This window comes from Gossypium arboreum, chromosome 2, assembly GCF_025698485.1.
Source record: "Gossypium arboreum isolate Shixiya-1 chromosome 2, ASM2569848v2, whole genome shotgun sequence".
NCBI lineage: Eukaryota > Viridiplantae > Streptophyta > Magnoliopsida > Malvales > Malvaceae > Gossypium > Gossypium arboreum.
In genome coordinates, this window is record NC_069071.1 from 57,951,268 (window position 1) to 57,961,430 (window position 10,163).

General features: G+C 36.9%; 1 non-coding gene across 1 annotated transcript; it reads right to left on the bottom strand.

Moving 5' to 3' along the window:
• Positions 1-719: 719 nt before the first annotated feature.
• LOC128290067 (small nucleolar RNA R71) lies at positions 720-826 on the bottom strand. Its single transcript, XR_008279708.1, has one exon. It is a non-coding gene; the product is annotated as a small nucleolar RNA R71 (small nucleolar RNA).
• Positions 827-10,163: the final 9,337 nt, after the last annotated feature.

Sequence of the window (10,163 nt, forward strand, 5' to 3'; positions counted from 1 at the left end):
GGCGCCGTTTTCGGGGAACTAAGATATTAAGAACTTTAATTTTTATTACTTTTTCCATTTATTTTTATTGCAATTTAAATTTATTTTTGCCTAAATTATTAAATTTTTCTTTTGCTTCTGGCAGGTTTTTATAGTTGATTACTAGAAGAAACCCGTCAAGACCTCTACTTTTTGATAGTGAGATCGAAAGCACAGCTCGTAGAAACCGAAGAGAGATAAGGTGAAGTCTACAATACATAGAGGAAGTGCAAGAGCACGATATTCAAACCATAACCAAGGAGATGACTTATAATCATAATAATCCGCTACCTCCTGTAACTGTTGCGAACCCAGTAAATCAGGATCCTGCTCATTGTACTATGTAAGATTATAATAATCCTATTTCCACAGGAGCTGAATCGAGTATAGTTAGACCTGCTATTGCTGCAAATAATTTTGAACTAAAACCTAACACAATTCAAATGATACAACAGTTTGTTCAGTTTGATGGTTTGTAGGACGAGGATCCAAACACTCATTTGGCAAATTTTCTGAAATTCTGCGATACCTTTAAGATCAATGGCATTTCTGGTGATGCCATTCGCCTTTATTTATTTCCCTTTTCATTGAGGAATAAGGCTAAACAGTGGTTGAACTCGTTACCACGAGGATCGATCACCACTTAGGAACAAATGACCAAAAAATTTTTGCTTAAATACTTTCTGCCGGCTAAAATGGCTAAATTAAGGAATGATATTTATTCTTTTGTGCAGATGAATTTAGAAACACTGTATGATGCATGAGAGAGATACAAGAACCTATTAAGAAGCTGCCCTCACCATGGGTTACCTCTATGGTTGCAGGTTCAGACTTTTTACAATGGTGTGAACCCCTATACAAGACAACTCATCGACGCAGCCACCGGTGGAACTTTAAACAACAAAACACCTGAAGAGGCTTAAGAATTTATTGAAGAGATGTCACTGAATAACTATTAGTGGCAAGTCATGATAACAAAGCCGACAAAAGCAGCTGGTGTTTTCAACCTCGACGCGTCACTATGCTGTCAAACCAGGTAGAACTTTTAAATAAAAAGACCGATAGTTTATATGGTTCTACTCAGGTACATCCTAGTTTATATGGTTCTACTCAGGTACATCCAGTGATGAGGTGTGATTCAAATGGAGGAATGCACAACCCAGATTTTCCACCCTTCAACCCTAGCACCGAGGAGGAACAAGTTTAATATATGGATAACGATAATTCTAGATCTCAAAATAACCCGTACAATAACATTTATAATGCATGTTAGAGGAACCATCCCAACTTCTCGTGGGGTGACCAAGGAAATTAAATGCCACAACATCCCCCAGATTTTCAACAACCACCTTACCAGTAGGAAAAGAAGCCGACCCTTGAAGAGATGCTAACGAAATTCATCTCGGTGTCAGAAACTCATTTTCAGAATACCGAAACAGCACTTAAGAATCAACAAGCGTCGATCCAAGGGCTCGGTAGGCTAGCTTGCTAAATTGATTTCAGAAAGACCACCAGGAAGTCTACCTAATAACACCGAACCCAATCCAAAAGAGCATGAGAAAGTAGTTACACTAAGGAATGGGAAAGTGTTAGCTGAATCTGAAAAGAAGCCACCACAAGAAGCTGACAGAAACGAAGTAGAGGAAGTAAAACCCGAAAACAATGACAATCTAATGCCAAAGGAATATAAACCACCAATCCCATATCCAGCAAAGTTGAAGAAAGACCGCACGGGTGCACAATTTGATAAATTTCTTGAACTTTTTAAACAACTGCATATTAACTTACCTTTTGTTGAAGCTATATCGTAGATGCCTACATATGCAAAATTTTTAAAGGAGTTTCTAACAAATAAAAGGAAATTTGAAGACCTATCTACAGTGGAACTTAATGAGGAGTGCTCGACCATACTCCAAAATAAACTACCAACCAAACTGAAAGATCCAGGAAGTTTTACTATTCCTTGCTTAAATGGTAGTTTGAATGTTGATAAGGCACTAGCCGATTTAGGCGCTAGCATTAATTTGATGTCATATAAAATGTTTAAACAACTTGGTCTTGGGGAACCTAAACCCACTAGGATAAGTATTCAACTAGCTGATAGATCTATTAAATATCCTAGGGGTATTATAGAGGACGTACTTGTAAAAGTAGATAAATTTATATTCCCTATTAATTTCGTTATGCTTGACATGGATGAAGATGTTGAAGCGCCCTTAATCTTAGGTCGTCGATTTTTAGCCACTGCTAGGGCTGTTATTGATGTGGGTGATGGTAAATTGGTACTTAGAGTAGGTGACGAAGAGATTATTTTTAAAATTTATGATGCCATGAGATTTTCTAGGGAACAGGATGACTCATGTTATTTTATTGACTTTATCGATCATGCTACTCAAGATCCTTTTCAGGAAATCATACATAAGGACATGTTGGAATTGTGTCTTGCCCAAGGAGAGGAGGTAGATGATGATGATTCTGAGATAGGTAAGATAAAAGCTAAACTAAATTCCAATGAACCCTCCCCAAGACAAGCAGAATATGAGGGTATTAAGGTAAACAATGAACTTAAGCAAAAACCCTCTATTGAAGAACCTCCCAAACTGGAACTTAAACAATTGCCAAATCACTTGGAATACGCATTCTTTGGAAATAATTCTACATTACCAGTGATTATTGCTTCTAACTTGCAACCCAATGAGAAAGAGGAATTGCTCCAAGTATTAAGAGAACATAAAAGAGTCATAGCTTGGAAAATTTCTGACATTAAAGGGATCAGCCCTTCTTTTTACACCCACAAAATTTTAATTGAAGATGATTATAAACCATGTGTGCAAGCTCAAAGACGACTAAACCCCAACATGAAAGAAGTTGTTAAAGCTGAGGTAATCAAACTCCTAGATGCTGGAATAATTTATCCTATTTCTGACAGTTCTTGGGTAAGTCCAGTGCAAGTTGTTCCTAAGAAAGGAGGCATGACTGTTGTAGCCAATGCGAAGAATGAATTAATCCCAACAAGGACAGTCACAGGTTGGAGAGTTTGCATTGAGTATAGGAAGCTGAATGACGCAATTAGAAAAGATCACTTCCCCTTTCCATTCATTGACCAAATGTTGGAAAGATTATCCGGGCACATGTACTACTGCTTTTTAGATGGACTCTCTGGGTATTTTCAAATCCCAATAGCTCCTGAAGATCAAGAAAAGACGACATTCATATGTCCATACGATACGTTTGCTTATCAAAGAATGCCTTTTGGATTATGTAATGCTCCTGCTACTCTTCAGCACTGCATGATGGCCATTTTTGATGAACTCGTAGAAGACATCATGGAGGTACTTATGGATGATTTCTCAGTATTCGGTAACTCTTTCCATCTTTTCCTTAAAAATTTGAAACGAGTTTAATAAGATGTGAGGAAATGAACCTTGTACTTAACTAGGAAAAATGTCACTTTATGGTTCAAGAAGGTATTGTGTTAGTCATAAAATTTCTAGTAAAGGGATTAAGGTTGATAAATCTAAAATTGAAACCACTGAAAAACTACCTCCCCCTAGTTCGGTTAAGGCTATTAGAAGCCTTTTAGGACATGCTGGGTTTTATAGAAGATTTATTAAAGACTTCTCTAAAATAACTAAGCCTTTCACTAAATTACTAGAAAAAGATGTGCCTTTTAACTTTGATCAGGAATGTTTAGAGGCATTTAATACTTTAAGGGATAAATTGATTAATGCTCAAATTATAATCGCACCTGATTGGAATTTACCTTTTGAACTAATGTGCGATGCGAGTGATTTTGCAGTAGGTGCAGTTTTGGGACAGCGAAGAGACAAGCATTTTCAACCTATCTATTATGCTAGCAAAACATTGACAGTCGCACAAGAAAACTACACCACCATGGAGAAAGAGCTGCTAGCTGTGGTTTTTGCATTCGATAAATTTAGGCCATATCTAATATTGTCTAGAGTTGTCATTTATACTAACCATTCTGCTCTTCGCTACCTTTTAATAAGACTGATGCAAAACCTCGACTTATTCAATGGATTTTGTTATTGCAGGAATTTGACTTGGAGATTCAAGATAAGAATGGAGCTTAAAATCTCGCGGCTGATCATCTTTCCAAGCCTGAAAATTCAAGTACCAAAGAGCCAGATGAAGTTGAAATAAATGATTCATTTCCTGAAGAACAATTTTTTGCTATATCTGATTCTGAGGTACCTTGGTTTGTAGACATTGCAAATTTTTTAGCCACTAACATTATCCCAAAAGGGTTGACACATCAACAAAAGAAGCGATTCTTTACTGATGTGAAAAACTACTTTTGGGAAAACCCTTTCCTTTTCCGTATATGTATAGATCAAGTCATTAGGAGATGCATTACAAGGTCAAAAGCATTGAATATCTTGGAACATTGCCACTCAGGACCAACTGGAGGACATTACAGTGGAAATAGGACCGCATATAAAATACTCGAATCAGGTTTTTACTGGCCTACACTTTTCAAGGACGCCAACAGGTATGTTGCTACTTGCGATAAATGCTTGCGATAAATGCCAACGGACAGGTAATATCTCTAGACATAACAAAATGCCCAGACATACATGCTCTCATGTGAAATATTTGATATATGGGGTATTGATTTCATGGGATCATTCCCCAGGTCATTTGGAAATAAATACATATTAGTAGCCGTTGATTATATGTCTAAATGGGTGGAAGCCCAAGCTTTACCTATTAATGATGCTAGAGTGGTAGTACGATTCCTTAAGAAACTCTTCTCTCGATTTGGAACACCTAGAGCAATTATTAATGATAAGGGTACTAATTTTTGTAACGCCCAATTTGATAAGACCTTTTAAGAAATACGGTGTTCACCACAGAATAGCTACCCCCTATCATCCTGAAACTAGTGGACAAGTCGAAGTAGTAAACCAAGAGCTCAAACGTATCCTAAAAAAGATAGTAGAATCAAACAGGAAGGATTGGGCAATGAAAGTAGGTGATGCTTTATGGGCTTATAGAACTGCTTTTAAGACCCCCATAGGAACATCCCCTTACAGACTTGTTTACGGAAAAAGTATTCATCTACCATTTGAGTTAGAACATAAGGCATTCTGGGCTATAAAATTTCTAAACCTTGATCCCAAACTTGTAGGTGAAAATAGGTTGATGCAGTTGAATGAGTTAGATGAGTTGCGAACCAATGCATATGAAAATTCATGCCTATACAAGAAAGCAACGAAGCGCCGCCACGACGCTCGTTTGAGGCAACGCAAGCAATTTGAAGTTGGAGATCTTGTCTTGTTATATAACTCGAGGATCAAATTGTTTCCTGGAAAGCTTAAGTCACGATGGACAAGTCCTTTCGTAGTCCAAACTGTGTTTCCATATGGCACAGTAGAGGTAAGTCATCCATCACAAGGCACTTTTAAGGTAAATGGGCATTGTCTCAAACTTTATAACGGTGAGAATTTTAAAGACGATAAAGAGGAGCTATGGCTCCACGAACTTACTTGAATATACCCACAAGGTAGAGTTGAGCTTAAACTCTAAATAAGCGCTTCTCGGGAAGCAACCCGAGCACTAACGGTATTGATTTCTTTAAATTTTAGTTTTTAACATCTAAATCATTAACTGAGTCCTTGAACACAGGTTTTCCAAATCCACACGGCCAGACACAAGGGCGTGCCTTCGGCCGTGCTCATAGCACAGAAGGTGACACGACCTTACGATACCGCCGTGTGAAAATAGAGTAAAATTTTTCCCAAAACATGCGATTCGATACGTTGCCAGGACCGTACGACATGGTAGTGGGCAATCCTGCCAAATTAACACGAGTATGTGACACGCCCGTGCCCACCACCCGTGGTTGAAACTGTCAAAATGACATGGCCGTGCAACACAGCCGTGAATTTGAAAACCACGAAACACACGGGCTAAAATAAAGGCACACGAGCGTGTCCCACGGCCGTGTGCCCCAATATCTTTATAAACCCCTACTATTCATCTTTTATTTATTTTTATTTTTATCTTTATTTCTCTTTTTAACTTACTTTTTATCATATTTCTCTTTAATGCTATTCTTACTTCATCTTTAGGTTTTACAATTTATATTAAGCAATTTATATTTTTGACCATTTCACTAAGAGTTATTTTAGTTATTACTTAGGAATTTGCAGCTCCACTGGGAAAGGTCCTCCACGACTGCCATGCCTTGCTCGACCATGACCATAGCTATCACTAGTTATAATATTCTTTTGGTACAGCACTTGTAGGCTAACAACCTCTACCACCACCGGAGTATCCTCCTCCAAATCTCACCCTTGCCTTAGCCGATTACTTTCCATGACTCTAATTCAAGGATTCCATTTAACATTCAAGAAGTTTCACTTCTCTCCCTATCTTATGATCTTGTATCTATATTTTTCAGTAAATCTATCTTTGTACATTGAGGACAATGTACATCTTAAGTGTGGGGGGTTATTTATATCATTATCAGAAAAATCCCTGAATTTTTTCTTATTCTCAAATGACTCACTCATATCACTATTAGAATGAAATTTTGATTAATTTATGATTTTTATTGATATGTCTTGAATTAAAACATAGGCATTTATGCATTGATTGTTTAAACTTTAAGAAATTAGAGAATCAAGTATGATAAGTTGATTGTTGGGAATTAAAAATTTTTAGGTTATTTCCCCAAGTTTAGGTATTCTCTTGAAGTTGAAATTTACAGGGTTAACATCAAAAACAACAATTTTTGTGAGATCTTGAGCCTTTAGAGCATATATTATTCCTTTCATGCTCACTTTTATTGTTGTTATGAGTGCATCAATATTGATTTGTTATTCTAGAACTTGCTTTGATTATGCATGTCAATACCACACCATTGATTTGATATGTCGAGATGATAAAGGCACTTAGGTTTAACTCACTAACTCTATAAAAGTCTACCTTCATAATTAACCCTTAGTGAACCCCCTTGAGCCTAACAAGCCATTCATTGATTTACCCTCAATATTAACCTTTAACCCATTATTGTTGAAATCCCCTCAATTAATTTGATCCTTATTTTTGTCGAGATTTGATTTGAATAAATTGCTTAGCTATGTTTTATTTTTGATATTTAGCAAAGTTCTATGTTCTTAAAAAAAATGAAGTGCTGCAATTGAGATTTGTCGTCTAGCATATGACAAAATTATGTAATGCTTGGATTAAAACGATGTTATCCATGAAAAAAAGCTCAAGTCTAGTATCATCTAATTAGGGATGTAATTTGTCAGTTTTAGTATTTTTCTAGTTAGGTAATTTTTCAATTCAATCTTGATTCTAACTTTCTCTTTCAGCTTGTGACCACACCCCCAACCAAAGCCACGTTACAACCATCGAAAGACCTTTTGATTGATGTATCATCTCAATATATAGTGGTAGAGATTTAATTTTCACGCAAGCCTGTGGTAATCACTTTTCATATTGACTGATGAGTGCTAAATTTGTTGTCCTTAAACACCTCGAGTGATTTGAGTGAACTTTTAGTGAGGATGTTAAATTCTATGATATTTTGAATCAAAGGTGATTACTTAGATGAGGGGATACACCAATGTTTTTGTGATAAAATGCTCAACTTGGAATGTTTGAAACTTTGATGTTCTTCTAGTTGAATTCTCAATGTATGATTACTTATGGATTATTTTGAGATATTATAGATAGGAATTATAAGTTGAGAAAAATGAATTCTCAATTGTGAATTGAGGACTTTACTTAAGGACAAGCAAACCCTTAAGTGTGGGGGTATTTGATAAGTCGTAATTTATACATATTTTATCCCATGCTTAAGCACATTTTTGGATGAATTATCATTAGATTTTTGGAATTTGATGCTCTGAATCCTTTAATTTCATGTTTTATACTTAGGTAAGCATAGGAGAGTAAAAAAAGTGAGAAACGGGCCAAAAAACGGTGAAAATGGGTCAACGTGGGAAATCAACACGACCTGGACTTCCTCACACGGGTAGACCACACGCTCATGTCTATTTAGCAGACTCTAACATGGCCTAAGCCACCCCACACGGGCGTGTCACACGGTCGTGTCCTGTCGAGCCCAAGTCTAGTTCTACTCGGAAAAGGCCACTTTGCAGAGTTCTTAGGCATTCTAAAGCCTATATAAACACCCTAAATGGGGATTAAAAAGGGGGACAGAGTGGGAGGCAAGGAATTACTCGAAGAAAGTCGATTGCTCCATCTCAAAAGCCAAATTCTCCTTCAAGACTGAAGATCTCCCTTCAATTTCTTCCAGGGTTTTTGGGGTTTCTTTATGTTTTGTTATGATTCTTCTTCTGAGATGTTTTCTTTTACACATATGAACTAAATCCCCTAAATACCTAAGGGGGATGAAACTTAAGATGGATCTTGTTACTATTTTCTGAATTATTTGATAAATACTTGATTTGTTCTTAATTATGTGTTCTTAATTCTTACTTTAATATTCCAAGATATTGATTCAAGTATTGATGTGCTTATTCAGAGGAGAAAAAGTCTCTGTCTAAGAGTAGATCCAGCATAATTAAGCAGAGTTGATTACACCCCTAGACATAGGGCGACATAAATATGCTAGATTAAGGTCAAACCTAATAAGGAAATCCATAGATCGAGTTAATATAACACTAGGGGTTTTAATTAGAAAGAGATTTCAATTAATCAACCTAGGCTTAGACGTTGCTAGTCTCAACAGAGATAATAATATAAATTAGGGATTTCTACGAATCGAGTCAAGTGAATAAATTGTCTAGTTCAGAGTCAAATAACAAGTAAAGTCTAGGTGGATTTTTCCTTGGGCATTGTCTAAATCAATCAATTTTCCCAAAAGTATTTCCCCAATTTACTTTCTGTGCATTCTTAGTTTAGTTAATTAGTTCAGATAAAGCAAATCCCCTTATTTTTAGGCTAGATAATTAAAAGAAGGTCAATACTAGTACTTTTACTTCCTGTGAGTTTGACATTCCGGTCTTACTATAAGCTATACTACTGTTCGATAGGTGCGCGCTTGCCTTTACCATGATAATAGTTAGTTTTCAAGATGATTAATCATAAATATAAAACTTATCATACACATCAAATTGAGAGACATATGGGCCCATTGGGATGAGGGAACTATGCAGTTGTTCTACCAAAATTATAGTGATATACCCTACTTGCTCGATATCAAGGTAGACAAGCATTTATTTCGGGCTATGGCTCAGTTTTGGAACCTTGCCTATAGTTGTTTCACCTTTGGGAAGGTAGACTTGGTGCCCACTGTGGAAGAATATACTACCTTGCTACGTTGTCCAAGGATTCAAGTCAGTAAAACTTACTCTAGGGCCGCTAATGTCCCAACTTTTGTAAACAAGTTAATGAAATATTACCGGGATGAGTGAGTCTTGGGTTACGGCTCAAATTCAGCAAAAGGGGGATGGTAAATGTATTCCTTGGGTGAATTTGAGAGACTTGATTTTAGTACATCTGAATGTAAAGAAGAAAGTTGACATCTTCGCCTTGAGCATTTATGGTTTGGTGATTTTTCCTAAAGCTTTAAGGCACATAGATGAAGCAGTCACTGATTTATTCGATCGTCTTGATAAGAGAGTCATACCTGTACCTGCAATTCTAGTCGAGACATTCAGCTCTTTGAGCATGTGTCGAAGGGCAAGAGAAGGCAAATTTATTGGATACGCGCAGCTATTATTGGTATGGTTTCATGGACATTTCTGGAAGGTGGATAAAGTTTCTTACCAGGTTTTCTCTGAGAGTTACTCCTCATTAAAGGAGGAAGCAGCTATGCAAAGAAGGGACGACATTTCAAAAGAAAGATGGATGGAAATTCTTCAAAATCTCAAAGAGGAGGCTATTGAATGGAGAGCCTTTTGGATGGTCCCCGACGAGATCCTTTATTGGTGTGGGAGTTTGATTGGGTACCTTTGCTTGGAATTTGGGGAGCCGTGGGGTATGCTCCCTTGCTTGTGTTACGGTAATACAAGTCAAGGTGGTTTATACTGACGACGCATGGTCTGGCTCAATTTAAGTTCTTGTATAGGGGAGACAATTACAAGAAAAAGGTTCGAGAGGTCTTTGATGCTTGGAAGCAGACCCGTTGGATGAAGAGATTA